Source organism: Geotrypetes seraphini, chromosome 7, assembly GCF_902459505.1.
Source record: "Geotrypetes seraphini chromosome 7, aGeoSer1.1, whole genome shotgun sequence".
NCBI lineage: Eukaryota > Metazoa > Chordata > Amphibia > Gymnophiona > Dermophiidae > Geotrypetes > Geotrypetes seraphini.
The window spans coordinates 61,559,652-61,575,958 of record NC_047090.1 but is presented as its reverse complement, the minus strand read 5'-3'; the positions used below and the strand labels follow the sequence as shown (position 1 = coordinate 61,575,958).

The following is a 16,307-nucleotide window of genomic DNA, read 5'->3' as shown; positions in this document are numbered from 1 at the left end:
GTAACTCGCTTAGAAGTCCTGATAGGCGATTGAATCAAATTTTAAATAAAACTTGGATAAAGTGGAAATGTTTCATTTTCTCTTTTCAAAATCTGGAATTATTCACAGCAATGTGCTGGTGCTGTTGTGAATTGGAACAATTTGTAATTGGGTGAAAATCTGTGTTCATTAAGGTCTCCAATTCCCATGCTGTCTTGTCTTGACTTTTGGATGATAAGGATCTTGTAACATACACTTTATGAGAACAATTTTTACAGGGAAGTGAGCAACATCGGACAAAGCCACAGACTCTAACGTCACGTCATCTCTGAGGTTTCTACTGAAAATCCTTTTGCAGAATGAGGAAGTGAAGAGCATTTTAACTGACAAGACAAGCTGACATATTCAGTTCTTTATTTCACTGTTGTGCTTTCATGGTTGTGAAGTTCTTAATGGTGTGACAGAGAAGAATATGAAAAAAAAATTCTGATCAGAAAGACTAGCAGAATCAATTCTTCTAGAGTGCTTTCTGCCTGACAGGAAACTACACTTATTTCTCACGACTGAAAAAGCTTGTCTTCAAGGTAAGTGCTTCCAGGGGTAATGCATACATTTTCAAAAGCTTTGGCCTTTGTTTTTATTCCTTTCTGTGCACCTCTTCTCGAGAAACTTGCTAGTGAATAGTCAAATGCACAAAGCATTTGTGTGAAAAATGAAGCATCTGCTTGTTTGTTCTACCTCCTTGCTTGTTTCTCCACTCCCACTCCAGGGTCATGGTATCCCAGAGGTAGGAGTGAAGGAATGATGCTGAGGCTTGGGGGAACATCAAAACCAGATTAACACTATACAGGGTCTATGCACACATATATTTGTGGTCCCCTCCATGGGCCCATATTCACTCCTTTTCTTCCCCACTGCAGTCACGTTTATACCTTCCCTGCCTATCACACCCCTAGACCACCAATCATGGTCATTTTCTCTAGGCTGCCTCCCCCTCCCCCCACTTCACATCTCCTGAACAGTATGGAGCAGAATAGGCTAAGAACCAGGTAAGCCAGGGATAGAAAATCATGTTTCTTTCACAGATGCTCCTTATGACCTTGGAGAAGTCATTTTCACTTTCTTCCTTGCATACAGCTTATATTCTGAGCCCTTCTAGGCATGGCCCAATCAACCATATCTAAATTACCTTGAACTTGACTGGAAAGGCAATCAAATCCAAATGCTCACAAGCCCACCTCCCACATTGAATCCAGGAAGAGCCACAGTGCAGCCTGGAAGTGCACATTGATTTAGCCCTTGCATTCACTCACAGCCCAATGCCATATTTCAAATTTATTGTGTCTTGATATACCGTAAGCCACTGTGGCACCAATGTCATTTACATAACAAGAGAGAGAGAGAAAAAAAAAGAACCACAGAGAGAGTAGTGGTAGAAGCAGAAGGACAGGTTGAAAAAAAAGAAAATTGAACTGCATTTTGTGATAGGAAAGGCATAGAATATATTCATAATACTTGTATTTGGGGAACTTGTGTGAATAGTTTGGGGTGGAAAAAAATGACTGAATGGTCCAATGCTGAGTGGAGTAGAACGGGTACAAGTGAATCGATTTTTCGCTCCATCAAAAATTACAAAGACTAGGGGATACTCGATGAAGTTACAGGGAAATACTTTTAAAACCAATAGGGAGAAATATTTTTTCACTCAGAGAATAGTTAAGCTCTGGAACATGTTGCCAGAGGATGTGGTAAGAGTGGATAGCACAACTGGTTTTAAGAAGGGATTGGACAAGTTCCTGGAGGAAAAGTCCATAGTCTGTTATTGAGAAAGACACAGGAGAAGCCACTTCTTGCCCTGTATCAGTAGTATGGAATATTGCTACTCCTTGGGATTTTGCCAGGTACTAGTGACCTGGATTGGCCACCATGAGAACGGGCTACTGAGTCTGATTTGGTCTGATCCAGTAAGGCTATTCTTATGTTCTTAAGGGGCTGGGATTGGAATAGGACGAGGTGGCTGAAAAATGATCCAGATTCAACTGTTGTCCAGATCATTCTAGGGCAGGGATCTCAAAGTCCCTCCTTGAGGGCCGCAATCCAGTCGGGTTTTCAGGATTTCCCCAATGAATATGCATTGAAAGCAGTGTAGGCACATAGATCTTATGCATATTTATTGGGGAAATCCTGAAAACCCGACTGGATTGTGGCCATCAAGGAGGGACTTTGAGACCCCTGCTCTAGGGTGACTTACTGTAGGTGTCCCCATTTATACCAGTATAACTAGGGGGTGCCTAAATATAGACATACCTAAATGTTATGCTAGTAGTCTTTAAGGGCACTTTGGTGTCCATACAGAATAGGTTTTCACTTTGAGTTACCAGGGTACTTAAACAGAGGCACCCTGAATGGAATTGACCCCTAGAGCAGGGGTGGGCAACTCCGTTCCTCGAGGGCCATAATCCAGTCAGGTTTTTCCAGGATTTCCCAATGAATATGCATTGAAAGCAGTGCATGCAAATAGATCTCATGCATATTCATTGGGGAAATCCTGAAAACCTGACTGCGATAGCGGATATTAATGGAGGGAGCCACACTGAATGCTCCGCTCTGCTCCTGATGCTCATAGAATTCCTATGAGTGTTGGGTGCAGCGCGGAGCCCTGCGCTAATATCCGTTATTGCAGTTTACTGCTATGATGTAATTCTATCATATTTAGAGATGGGGAAATTTACCCTCAGCACAGTATTCTGCACAGTTTGTAATCTTTTCAACAATCCTTTAGCACATTGTAAATAAACAATATTACGGTAATCTATCTGAGAAAGAATAAGCGATTGAACCACAAGTGCAAAAACTGACTTATCAAAATATTTCCAAACTACTTGTAATTTCCTTAAAAGAAAAAATGATTTTTTACTAACCAGGTGTAACTTGATGCTCCAAGCTCAATAAATTATCTAATTGAAAGCCCAAAACTCTAGTTTGCAAATCAAAAGTGTAATTACTTTGGCCACCTTTTGGCTTGCTTAATTCCCCTGCCAAGTTTAATATCTTCCTACATAAAGCACTACTGGATGCGGAGGAACTTTGCTCTATGTGAATGAGGCCACATTAACTTGAATGCCAGATGTCTAAGTGATTTTTCTGTAAACTTTAATGCAGACTAATCAGAATCCTTATTATTAAAAGGCAAGAGAATACTGATGTCATCTGCATAAATATAACTGAATACATTAAGGGTTTCAATTGCCTTACCCAAGGAAGGTAAATAGGCTTCTTCATAGAAACATGATGGCAGATAAAGGCCCAATGACCCATCCAATCTCTCCATCCGCAGTAATCATTATCTTCAAACAAAATAACACCCCCCCATTATCTCTTCCTCTCTCTAAGGGATCCCACGTGCCTATCCCACACCTTCTTGAATTCAGATACAGTCTCTGTCTCCACCATTTCCACCAGGAAACTGTTCCATACATCTACCACCCTTTCTGTAAAAAACGTATTTCCATAAATTACTCCTCAGCCTGAAGGGGTGCTCCCAGCCTTGCCGTTCAGTCCCCCCACACCCCCGAAGGACCGCTCGCCCCACTGACCTTCCTGCACCACCTGTGAAGCAGCAAGCAGCAGGATCGCGAGGTCAGCTATCCCTGAGCTGCTTGGGCGCTGCTTCCTGCGCCGCGGTCCCGCCCCTCCTCTGACATCAGAGGAGGGGCGGGAACGCGGCGCAGGAAGCAGCGCAGGGATAGCTGACGTCGCGATCCTGCTGCGGCTGCTTCATAGGTGGTGCTGCTTCATAGGTGGTGCGGGGAGGCCAGGGGGGCGAGCGGTCCTTCGGGGTGGGGCGGGTGGGCAGGCAGGCAGGCATTCAAGGGGGAGGGGGTGACAGGCTGGCAGGCAGGCCTTCAAGGGGGGGGGACAGGCCTTCGGGGGGGGGTGTGCAGACCTTCAAGGGGGAGGGACAGGCCTTCAAGGGGGGACAGGTCTATAAGGGGGGACAGGCCTACAAGGGGGTGGGCAGGCCTACAAGGGGGTGGGACAGGCCTTCAGGGGGGGTGCAGGCCTTCAGGGGGGTGCAGGACTTCGGGGGGGGTGCAGGCTTTCAAGGGGGGGACAGGCCTTTAAGGGGGGACCGGCCTTTGGGGGGGACCCTGGTTTAGAAGTACACGGAGGGAAGGGTGTGTTCAAAGAGACGTGCATATGCCAAACTTTGGGGGGGATGAAGAAATAATGGGTCTGAAAATAGAGGAGAGGGAGAGAAATGATGGACCATGGGATTTAGGGAGGGAAGGAACTGAAAGGGAGAGAAATTGGACACAAGGGATGGTGTGGAGGAGGGATAGAGATACTGGATAGGAAGGTAATTGGGAAAAGAAAGGGAGAGATGGTGGACTCTGGGGTGGTGGGGAAGGAGGGAGAGATGCCGGATGAAAGGGTAGTTAAGAAAAGGTGGATCTGTGGAGGGAGATGAAAAAAAGGAAAGATACCAGACTTCCTGGGGAGGGAAGGGAAATGGAAAGGGAGGACAGAGTTGGCAGATGCAGTGGCGTACCTAGGGTATGTGGCACCCGGGGCCCATCATTTTTTGACCCCCCCCCCCCCCCCCTCATGTAAAATTTTTTTTTTTTTTTTTTTTTTGCAATAACCATGAAATGGAATAAATGGTCAGAATAGAAACAGGCAGTGAAAATTTTCTTTTTTTTTTTTTTTTTTTTTCCAAAGTATTTTTATTGAGAATGGCAAAAGGTCCAGACAAGCAACCATGGTCTGTACAGAAACTTATACATTATCAAAAAGAACACAGAATGAGAGTAACAGCAACAACAAGCATGAACAAGCCTCTCCCAAGAGAAAATTGCCAATGAGAGGCATAGCAATACACAACAAAAGGCCAAAACTTGGGGCAAGCAAACAAATCCCACCCCAGAACCCACAAGAATAATAAGCCGGACTAGACCCTCAGCCATATTTTATAATGAAAAAAAAACCCCACAAGCAACAACACCCAGACCGCTCACCAGACACACCAATCCGCACAACAAGCACCCAAGAAACACCCAGCCACCACCCAGACAAAACTACCAGACACACCTACCCCACCAAGCCCAGACCCAACCCCCCCTCCCCAGAGAGTGCAAGCGCAAAGTGGACCGTGAAAAGGGCAGCTGCAGAAGTGGAAAGCCCCAGATAAGTAGGTTAGCTAAAGAAAGCCCACAGATAGAAGAAATCAGGATAACAGAAGTTCCAACAAATGCTCCCACAGAAAATTTTCTTTTATTGAACCTCATTTATGTAACCATTATTCCAAACATAACATAACATAAATTATGTCTGAATTGTCATGACATCAGAAGTACATATGGAGTAGTTGCAGGTGATGCTTGGGACAGTTCTGATTATGTTAGTTTGGTTTTATGTGTTTTTTTTAATAGAAGGGTTTTTATTTCTTTTTTTAAGGTTTTGTAGTTTGTGGTTGAGGTCAATAGGTTGTAGAGTTGGGGGTCAAGTGTTGCAGCTCGAATGGCTAGGAGGTTGTCGAACAGTTTTTTTCTTTTGACGTTTTTGGTTGGAGGGTGTGTGAATGGTGCGTGAGTTCTCCTATGTCTGTTTGAAGTGGATTGAATTATTTAGCTGAAGAAATTAGTTACCCCCCCCCATTCCACACACATTAATTCTCTTCCATTTTTGTTCCCATTATAAAAAAACACTGATAAGTTCCCAGGAAAAAAATACATTAAAATAAGAAGTGAAAACAAAGGCCCCTACAGATGAGAACATAACATAAGAATAGCCTAACTGGGTCACACCAATGGTCCATCATGCCCAGTAGCCCATTCTCATGGTAGCCAATAGTGCTGCCCGATTCAGAGAAAAATATTTCATTCGATCCGATTCACCCTGTTGAATCGATTTTTCGATTAGATTCACTGTTAATGACACCGCTTTTTAAGTTTAAACAAAGTATAACAATAAATTTCACAACAACAATAAATTTCACAAAGTACTTAAAAAAAAAAAATCACATTTTTCCATTAAAGCAGTTCTGGAGACATTTGCTTGAACAGTCTTTTTTCCCAGTCCATAAGCAAGCAATATGAAAAAGATTTCCTTAATTATCTACTCAAACATTTTTGCTATTTACTTTCATTGTACCTATACTATTATTCAGTAGAAAAATTGGACTTAACTGTGCAGGAAATGAATCTCCTCATACACCCACCATATAGTGCAAAAATGTGCAAAGGTCTGTTTTTTTTCTTTCGATCACTACATAGCCTAATGCCACACAAGCAGCGCTGTTACAAACATATTCTGAAGGTCAATGCTAAGGTTGACAAAGTTTCCTTCCTTGGACCAGAAGGAGATACTGACAAACCACTGGAAGAGATTCTAAAACAACTACCCAGAAATAACACCCAAAGACCCACTCAGTGTGTGAACCAGTTGAGTGGAGTGGACTAACTGGGGGTGGAAATGGGCCCAGAGTTTGCTCAGCAGAATTTCCCAGACTACCTCTTCCTCTCAACACACTGACATGCTACCACCACCACCAACACTAGGAACACCTCACCGAGTATGCCAGCAATGCTTATAAACTTTATAAAACACATTATTATATTTTCTTATAAAGCATATATTTTAACTGAACTCAGCCTTGCCATTCACAAAAATAGAAAAGTTCCCATTTCAAGCTGTCTCATGTACACTTTTCAAATCTAACATATTGTAATCACAAAACAGAAAATAAAATTATTTTTTCTACCTTTTGTTCTCTGATCAATATTCAAATCTTGTTGGTCCCAGGCTCTTGTTGTCTTGCTTGCCAGGGTCTCCTTTCTCCGTGCTAACCATCCGTCTGCCATCTCTGTTCTCCCCTTCCGTTTCCCTTCCCTCTCCCGGAGATCTGGCATCTTTCCTTTTTTTTGTCTCCATCCACAGATTCACCTTTTCTCAACTCCCCACCACCCCAGGATCCACCATCTCTCCCTTTCTGTTCCCAACTATCCTCCTATCCAGTATCTCTATCCCCCCTCCACACCATCCCCTGTTTCCAAGTTCTCTCCCTTTCTGTTCCTTCCCTCCCTAAATCCCATTATGCACCATCTCTCTCCCACTCCTCTGTTTTTAGACCCATTATTTCTAACCCCCAAAGTCTGGCATATGCATGTATCTTTGAACCCCCCCTTCCCTCTCTCCCTCTGTGTACTTTTACACCAGGACCCCCCCTCCCCCGAAGGTCTGTCCCCCCTCCGAAGGGCTACACCCCACCCCTGAAGACCTGCACCCCCCGAAGGACTTTACCTCCCACCCGAAGGTCTGTCCCCCTCTGAAGGCCTAAACCCCACCCCTGAAGGACTGCACCCCCCCCCGAAGGCCTGCACTCCCTTGAAGGTCTGCACCCCCCCAAAGGCCTGTCCCCCCCTTGAAGGCCTGTCCCACCCCCTTGTAGGCCTGTCCCCCCTTTAAGGCCTGCCTGCCTGCCTTTCCCCCCCTTGAAGGCCTGTCTCCCCCTTGAAGGCCTGCACCCCCCTTGAAGGCCTGCACCCCCCTTGAAGGCCTGCACCCCCCCTTGAAGGCCTGTCCCCCCCCCTTGTAGGCCTGTCCCCCCCCCTTGTAGGCCTGTCCCCCCCCCTTGTAGGCCTGTCCCCCCCCTTGAAGGCCTGCCTGCCTTTCCCCCCTTTGAAGGCCTGCACCCCCCTTGAAGGCCTGCACCCCCCTTGAAGGCCTGCACCCCCCCTTGAAGGCCTGCACCCCCCCTTGAAGGCCTGTCCCCCCCCCTTGTAGGCCTGTCCCCCCCCCTTGTAGGCCTGTCCCCCCCCCCTTGTAGGCCTGTCCCCCCCCTTGAAGGCCTGCCTGCTTTTCCCCCCTTGAAGGCCTGCACCCCCCTTGAAGGCCTGCACCCCCCCTTGAAGGCCTGCACCCCCCCTTGAAGGCCTGTCCCCCCCCCTGTAGGCCTGTCCCCCCCTTGTAGGCCTGTCCCCCCCCCCTTGTAGGCCTGTCCCCCCCTTGAAGGCCTGCCTGCCTTTCCCCCCTTGAAGGCCTGCACCCCCTTGAAGGTCTGCACCCCCCCAAAGGCCTACACCCCCCCCCCCCGAAGGTCTGCACCCCCCTGAAGGCCTGCCTGCCCCCCTTGAAGGCCTGCACCCCTTGAATGTCTGCACCCCCCCCCCGAAGGCCTGTCCCCCCTTGAAGGCCTGCCTGCCTGCCTGTCACCCCCCTCCCCCTTGAAAGCCTGCTTGCCTGCCCGCCCGCCCCACCCTGAAGGCCTGATGCCCCGACCCACCCCGAAGGACCGCTCGCCCCCCTGGCCTCCCCGCACCACCTATGAACAGCCGCAGCAGGATCGCGAAGTCAGCGTCGGGTACCAGCCCTAAGTGGGTGTTCCCGGCCTTGCCGTTCAGTCCCCCGCCACCCCCGAAGGACCGCTCGCCCCCCTGGCCTCCCCGCACCACCTATGAACAGCCGCAGCAGGATCGCGAAGTCAGCGTCAGCGATCCCTGCTGCTTCCTGCGCCACGGTCCCGCCCCTCCTCTGACGTCAGAGGAGGGGCGGGATCGCGTCGTAGGAAGCAGCGCAGGGATGCTGACGCTGACTTCGCGATCCTGCTGCGGCTGTTCATAGGTGGTGCGGGGAGGCCAGGGGGGCGAGCGGTCCTTCGGGGGTGGCGGGGGACTGAACGGCAAGGCCGGGAACACCCCCTTAGGGCTGGTACCCGGGGCGGCCCGCCCCCCCCGCCCCGCCCCCCCTAGGTACGCCACTGGGCAGATGGATGGTTAGCACGCAGAAAGAAGAAAGAAGGAGACCCTGGCAAGCAAGTTATCAGAAGAAAACCAGAGCCTTGGACCAACAAGATTTGAAATATAACCAGACAACAAAAGGTCGAAAAATTAATTTTATTTTCTGTTTTGTGATTATAACCTGACAGAGCTGGTGTTGGACTGCAAACGTGAGCTAGGATTTAACAGAGAGAGGAAAAGTCCTTTTTGTTTCTTTATTTTATTTACACCACAGCGCCAGTGTGGTTAGAAGAAGCCAAAGGGGGTGAAAAAGCTATAAAACCCACCAGGAGTTTTGAAAAAAATCACCCAACTGGGCAGGAAAATCGAATTGAAAAACCAATTCAATAGGCTGAATCGAATCGAAATTTTTTTTCCTGAATCTGGCAGCATTAGTTTGCGCTACTGTCTTAGACTTTAGGACCTGGGATTGGGGAGAGATGGCATCCTCAGTACTTTATAATGCAAGTGAAACGAGGATTTGGTCAGACTTTTGAAGGGTCTGCAGAAAAAAAATATTGTTTAGGCTGGGGACATGAAACAGCAGGAAATGGGAACTTTTCTTCCTTCTATTTTTGTGAATGGAAAGGCTGAGGATGTCAGAGAGTTCAGTTAAAATATGTGCTTTATAAGAAAATATAATAATGTGTTTTATAAAGTTTATAGCATAGCTGGCCTACCCAGTGAGGTGTTTCTAGTGGTGGTGGTGGCAGCGTGTCAATGTGTTGAAAGGAAGAGGTGGTCTGGGAAATTCTGCTGAGCAAACTCCGGGCCCATTTCCACCCCCCAGTTAGTCCACTCCACTCAACTGGTTCACACACTGAGTGGGTCTTTGAGTGTTGTGTTGGGATCTCTTCCAGTGGTTTATCAGTATCTCCTTCTGGTCCAAGGAAGGAAACTTTGTTATCCTTAGCATTGACCTACAGAATATGTTTGTAACAGCGCTGCTTGTGTGGCATTAGGCTATGTAGTGATCGAAAGAAAAAAACAGACCTTTGCACATTTTTGCACTATATGGTGGGTGTATGAGAAGATTCACATTTCCTGCACAGCTAAGTCCATGTGAAGTTACCTTGTGCTGTATTTGACATCTAGCAAGGTCTCTGTTTGAAAGGAAAGATCTAAACTTAAAAATGAAGTGGCCAGAAGTTATGGTAAAAGCAGATAGTGTAGCTGGTTTTAAGAAAGATTTGGACAAATTCCTGGAGGAAAAGTCCATAATCTGTTATTAAGACATGGGGGAAGTGTCTGCTTGCCCTGGATCGGTAGCATGGAATGTTGCTACTCTTTGGGTTTTGACCAGGTATTAGTATCCTGGATTGGCTACCATGAGAATGGGCTACTGGGCATGATGGACCATTGGTCTGACCCAGTTAGGCTATTCTTATGTTATGTTCTCATCTGTAGGGGCCTTTGTTTTCACTTCTTATTTTAATGTATTTTTTTTCTGGGAACTTATCAGTGTTTTTTATAATGGGAACAAAAATGGAAGAGAATTAATGTGTGTGGGATGAGGGGGTAACTAATTTCTTCAGCTAAATAATTCAATCCACTTCAAACAGACATAGGAGAACTCACGCACCATTCACACACCCTCCAATCAAAAACGTCAAAAGGAAAAAAACTGTTCAACAACCTCCTAGCCATTCGAGCTGCAACACTCGACCCCCAACCCTACAACCAATTGACATCGACCACATACTGCAAAACCTTCAAAAAGAAATAAAAACCCTTCTATTCAAAAAACACATAAAACCGAACTAACACAATCAGAACTGTCCCAAGCATCACCTGCAACTACTCCATATGTACTTCTGATGTCATGACAATTCAGACATAATTTATGTTATGTTATGTTATGTTTGGAATATAAGAAAATTTTCACTGCCTGTCATTACAAAAAATATTTTTTTACATGGGGGGGGGGTGTCAAAAAATGATGGGCCCCGGGTGCCACATACCCTAGGAAGTATATTCAATTATGGAAGTATATGGTCCTATCTGCTTACGATACTTTTGAATTGGATGCCACTGTCCACATCCCTTGTTCTTAGTCTCTGTGGACAATACTCTGATCCTCCCTGTTTTGTCTGCTCGTAATCTTGGGTTCATCTTTGACTCCTCTCTCTCCTTCAACACCCAGATACAACATATCGCTAAAACCTGCTGCTTCTTCTTGTATAATATTACCAAAATCTGACCCGTCCTCTCTGAGCACACTACCAAAACACTTACCCACACCTTCATCACCTTGTGCTTAGATTACTGCAACTCGCTACTCTCAGCCTTCTGCTTAGCCATCTCACTCCCCTCCAATCCGTCTAGAATTTGGCTGCATGACTCATATTCTGGGAGAGCTGCTATACTCATGTTACCCCTCTCCTAAAGTCATTCATTGGCTTCCCATTTGTTTCAGACTACAATTTAAACTCCTCTTACTAACCTACAAATGCACTCACTCAACTGCTCCTCACTTATCTCCCCCTATGATCCCCCCCACCCTGTGAGCTCCGCTCAGCTGGTAAGTCCCTCCTATCTGTGCTCTTATCTTCAATTGCCAACTCCAGACTGTTCTTTCTGCCTTGCTGATGTCAAAGGAAAGCATTCCGGGTCAGCGAGGGGGGAGGAAGGGGGCGGGAGAGTATGTGTGGTGGTTCCCAGTTACCTCCTCGCTCGCCTTCAGTGGTTTGTTGGGAGGACGAGCAGCAGGTAGTGGTTCACACGCTGCACATAGCTGACCCAGAAACCTTCTCTCCGATGTCAAGGCTGACTTCAGAGGTAAGGCTTGTGGGTCAGCCACGTGTAGCATGTGAATTGCTGCCTCCTGCACATCCCCTGAACAAGCTGCTGAAGGCAAAAGGAGCAGTGCAGCTCAAACAAGTAAGAGGACAAAGGGAGAAAGGAGTAGGGGTAGGGAGAAGGAGCACGTTTGGACATTAGAGGGGTACAATTCTTGGACAACGGCTGGAAGGCAGGGAGGGGGAAGGGCCACAAACTCAACACAGAAGGAAGGGAGGGGCATGAACATGGAAGGGGGTACTAACTTGGGACAGAAGGGAGGGAATAAAAAGGTAGAATTGTTGGGCATTAGTGTATGAGTGAGAGGGAAAGAAAGAAAGAGGAAAATTGGGCATAGCGAGAAAGAAGAGAGAGGTAGAGATACATGAGGAGAGAAGGCTGAGAGGATACATATTGGATATGGTGGTGGAGCGGGAACAGATTGAAGGGGATGACAGGGGGAGGAATGTTGGACATAGTGATGGAGGAAGAGATGTGGCATGGTGCTGCAGAAGGGTGATAGAAGGAGAAATGAGATGGGGCTGGTGGGCAGTGGTGAAATGGTGATCAGGGGGATGAGAGAGGGAGAAATGTTGGATGTGACAGTAGAGGGGGTGGAAGAGATGCCTGGATCTCTGAAGACAGATGGAATGTATGAGAGAGGGAAATCTGTTGCCAATAGGGGTGGAGGAGAGAGGAAGAAAAGTTGGGCATTGGAGGGAAAGAGAGAGATGTTGGTTGGGGAAAAGAATGAGGTTCGGAGGAGAGGAAGCGTGCAGGAGGCAGAAAGTGTTGGACTCATGGAGAGAGAGAGAGAGATGGATGATGAGGGCAAAAAGGAGGGAAGGAGAAATGTCACACTCAGAGGAAGTGGGAGAGGGCAGAGAGTAAAAAGTTGAACTCATGGAGGGAGAAGGTGAGAGAGAGATGATGGCTGGGGCAGGGAATGAGGGCTGGAGGAGAGGAAGCATGCAGGAGGCAGAGAGAAAGATGTTGGACTGGTAGAAAGGAGGGAGAAATGTTGACTGTGGCAGTAGAGGAGAGATGCACCTTGGAACTCTCTCTCTCCCCACTCCCTTTGAAGCAAGGGAGGGAATGAGAGAAGGACAGTGTGAGATATGTTGCCAATGGGGGTGGAGGATAGAGGAAGAAAAGTTGGACTTATGGTGGTACAGAGAGAGATGTTGGTTGAGGAAGGGAATGAGGTATGGAAGAAAGGAAGCATGCAGGAGACAGAAAGAAAGAAATATTGGATGCAAAGTCAGAAGGAAGTGCAACCAGAGTCTCATGAAATCACCAGACAACAAAGGTAGGAAAAATGATTTTATTTTCAATTTAATGATCAAAATGGGTCAGTTTTGAGAATTTATATATTTTGCACTATACAGTATTTGTCTATTTTTCTACAGTTGTTACTGAGGTGACATTGTATATTTTAAAGTCATCTGCCTTGACCTCTAGGAAAACCTCCCGAATATAAATGATAGTTAACAATTTCTCTACACACAGGGCTCCTTTTACTGCGTTAGGGCTTTAACGCGCGGAATAGCGCGCACTAGACGCTAATGCCAGCATTGAGCTGGTGTTAGTGCTAGCTGCGTAGCATGGGTTTAGCATGCGCTAATCTGCTGCGTGCGCTAAAAACGCTAGCACACCTTAGTAAAAGGAGCCCACAATGTGATTGTTTTTTTTTTTTTTTTTAATTTGTGGTTAACATGATGTATTAATAAGATTATATTGTGTGTATATGAAAAATGGATAGAAGAAATTGCATCACAATTGGTGCTATTATTTTTGGGGCGGAGTCAGGGGCTGAGCTTGGTCGGGTCTGGGGCGGGGGTACTCGATTGGTATTTGTTAGGCTTAGGGGGTACTTGGCTTAAAGAAGTTGAGAAACACTGATTTAGAGAACTCCTATCCTAGAAGACCCCCTCCCTCCTCCTGCTTCCCCTCAGACCTCTCTAGCTCCTGACTCTCCCACCCACCTCCTTACAGGTCCCGGTCACTGTAAGTGAATCTTCAGTCAGCCAGTGGCAGCAATGAAGTAAGCCTGCTACCGCCAGCCTGCCCCAGAAGCTGGGTCTCTACAGCAACTTCCTGTTCCTGCATAGGTAGGACTTTTAGAGAGGTAGCTTCTGGGGCAGGCCGGCGGCAACAGGCTTACCTCGTTGTTGCTGCCAGCTGCCTGAAGATCCAATTACAGTGGCTAGGCCTGTGGAGGAGGTAGGTGGGGGAGTTGGGAGAGCTCCCTAACCCTATACAGACTCCCTCATTTTTTAAAAAATTTTATTTTTATACATTTCAAACTTAATACATTACCATATCAATGGGATAACAGAAAACCAGAAAAATTCTTACATGCAAATAAATAAGGAAAATATATGTTATCATTTTTGCCCATAACATAATAGCAATAAGATCCCAAAATGAATACAGAAATTAAAACAATTGAAAATCTATTTAAACTGTGAGCATCTTGCTCCCAAAAATCCTCCTCCAAGCTGATTTTAACAGTGAACTTATGTGATTACATTATTGCATTAACATCTAAGCTCAAGAAATTTTCTAACTGTTTTACTGTTTAACTGTTTCTAATTGAAACAGTTTCCCCTCATAAAGAATAGAACAGACACAAGGAAATTGTAACACAAAGGTGTCCTTTTACCAAGGCACGCTATCTGTTTTAGCGTGCGCTAAACACTAATGCATCCATTATAGTCTATAGACACGTTAGTGTTTAGCGTGTGCTACAACGGATAGCGTGCCTTTGTGTTACAATTTCCTTGTGTCTGTTCTATTCTTTATGAGGGGAAACTGTTTCAATTTTATTAGTAAATAGCATTAGTAAAAGGACCCCCAAATTAGCTGGCAAAGCCTGTACCTTAGGCCTCAGTGCCAGGAAGGATTTACGTCTTATCAGTGTTTCAGAAAAGTTGTCAGACCCGTAATGCACCCATTCACTCTAGAGAGCTGCACGGGAACGGGGACGACGGGAATCACGCGGGACCCGCGTGGATCCCGCAGGTTCCCCCTTCAGATCACAGGGATCCCATGGGGACGCCCCCTAGGGTCACGGGAATCCCGTGGGTACGCCCCCTAGGGTTGCGGGGATCCCGTGGGGACGCCTCCGAGGGTCATGGGGTTCCTGCGGGCCTGGATGTACTCAGCCATGGGGCTCGTCTTCTCCCTACCTGCCCTGCCGCAGCACACAGCCAAACGGAAGTCTTCCCGATGTTAGTGCTGACATCGGAGGGAGAGCTTAAGCAAAGCCCTTCCTCCCTCCGACGTCAGCGCTGACATCGGGAAGACTTCCGGTCGGCTGTGTGCTGCGGCAGGGCAGGTAGGAAAAAGGCAGTGGCGTACCAAGGGGGGGGGAGGAGGGCGGTCTGCCCCGGGTGCAGCCCAGCCAGCCAGATCCCCTTACCTTTGTGGCACTTCCCCCGACTGACAAACCTCTCTGCCCTGTAGCCGCGAATCTAAATTACCTTCTTACAGTAGCTATAAGAAGGTAATTTAGATTCACGGCTACAAGGCAGGGAGATTTGTTGGACTGGGCCTGTTCTGTTGTCAGTCGGGTGGGGAAGCGCCACGAAGGTAAGGGGCAGGGAGAGAGAAAGGGAGGAAAGGTGAAGTGGAGAGGAAAAGACGCTTAAGGGAAATGGGTATAACTGAGGGGGGAGAAGGACGCTGAAAGCACTGGGGAAGACAAAGGGGTGGAGAAGGACGCTGAAAGCACATGGGGAAGACAGAGGGGGGAGAAGGACGCTGAAAGCACATGGGGAAGATGGGGGGGAGAAGAATGCTGAAAGGACATGGGGAAGACAAAGGGGGGGGAGAAGGACCCTGAAAGCACATGGGGAAGACAGAGGGGGAGAAGGAAGCTGAAACACATGGGGAAGACAAAGGGGTGGAGAAGGACGCTGAAAGCACATGGGGAAGACAAAGGGGTGGAGAAGGATGCTGAAAAGACATGGGGAAGAAGGGGGGGATAAGGACCCTGTAAGGACATGGGGAAGACAGAGGGGGAGAAGGACGCTGAAAGGACATGGGGAAGATGGGGGAGAAGGACGCTGAAAGGAAATGGGGAAGAGAGAGTGGGGAGAAGACGGCAGGAAAGAAGACAGAGATGCCAGACCAATTTGGAAGAAGATGGGTGCCAGACCAATTTGGAAGGGGGGAGAAAGGGAGAGGCACAGTAACAGAGCAAATGGAAGACGCAGAGAGAAGAGAGACAGTGGATGGAAGGAATTGAAAGAGAACATGAAAGCAGAAATCAGGCAACAAAGGTAGGAAAAGAATTCTATTTCTTTTTTTTTTTTTTTTTGCTTCAGGATAAAGTAGTATATTAGTTGTGTTGATAAAAATGTATAAACATTAGAGGCTCTGGTAGAAACCCGTTTACAAAGTATGTATTCTTCCCAATTAATATTTCCAAATTAATAAAGTCTTTTTGCTGATTTGTAAATGGGTTTCTACCAGAGCCTTTAATTCAGTAGCATAATTAAATGAAATAACTATTCCTGAAGTTTATAGGGACGGGCGGGGATGGAAGGGATTCCTCACGGGGACGGGTGGGGATGGAGGGGATTCTTCGCGGAGACGGGTGGGGATGGAGGGATTCCTCACGGGGATGGGTGGGGACGGGTGGGACTTTTGCGGGGACGGGTGGGATTTCTGTCCCTGCGCAACTCTCCAATTCACTCCAGGGCCCACTGGATTAATATCTTCTAATTCCTGGCAGGTCTGTGGCTCTAGTAATTGGAGGCAAAATCT

The 16,307-nt window shown here is 47.1% G+C and overlaps 1 protein-coding gene across 1 annotated transcript in view; it reads left to right on the top strand.

Moving 5' to 3' along the window:
* The first annotated feature begins 393 nt into the window (after positions 1-393).
* PARVG (parvin gamma) overlaps positions 394-16,307 on the top strand; it is a 186,249-nt gene continuing 170,335 nt past the window's right edge. The window contains exon 1 of the mRNA XM_033952579.1: positions 394-563. The gene's annotated coding sequence lies outside the window, so the exon portion shown is untranslated. The remainder of the gene's footprint in view (positions 564-16,307) is intronic.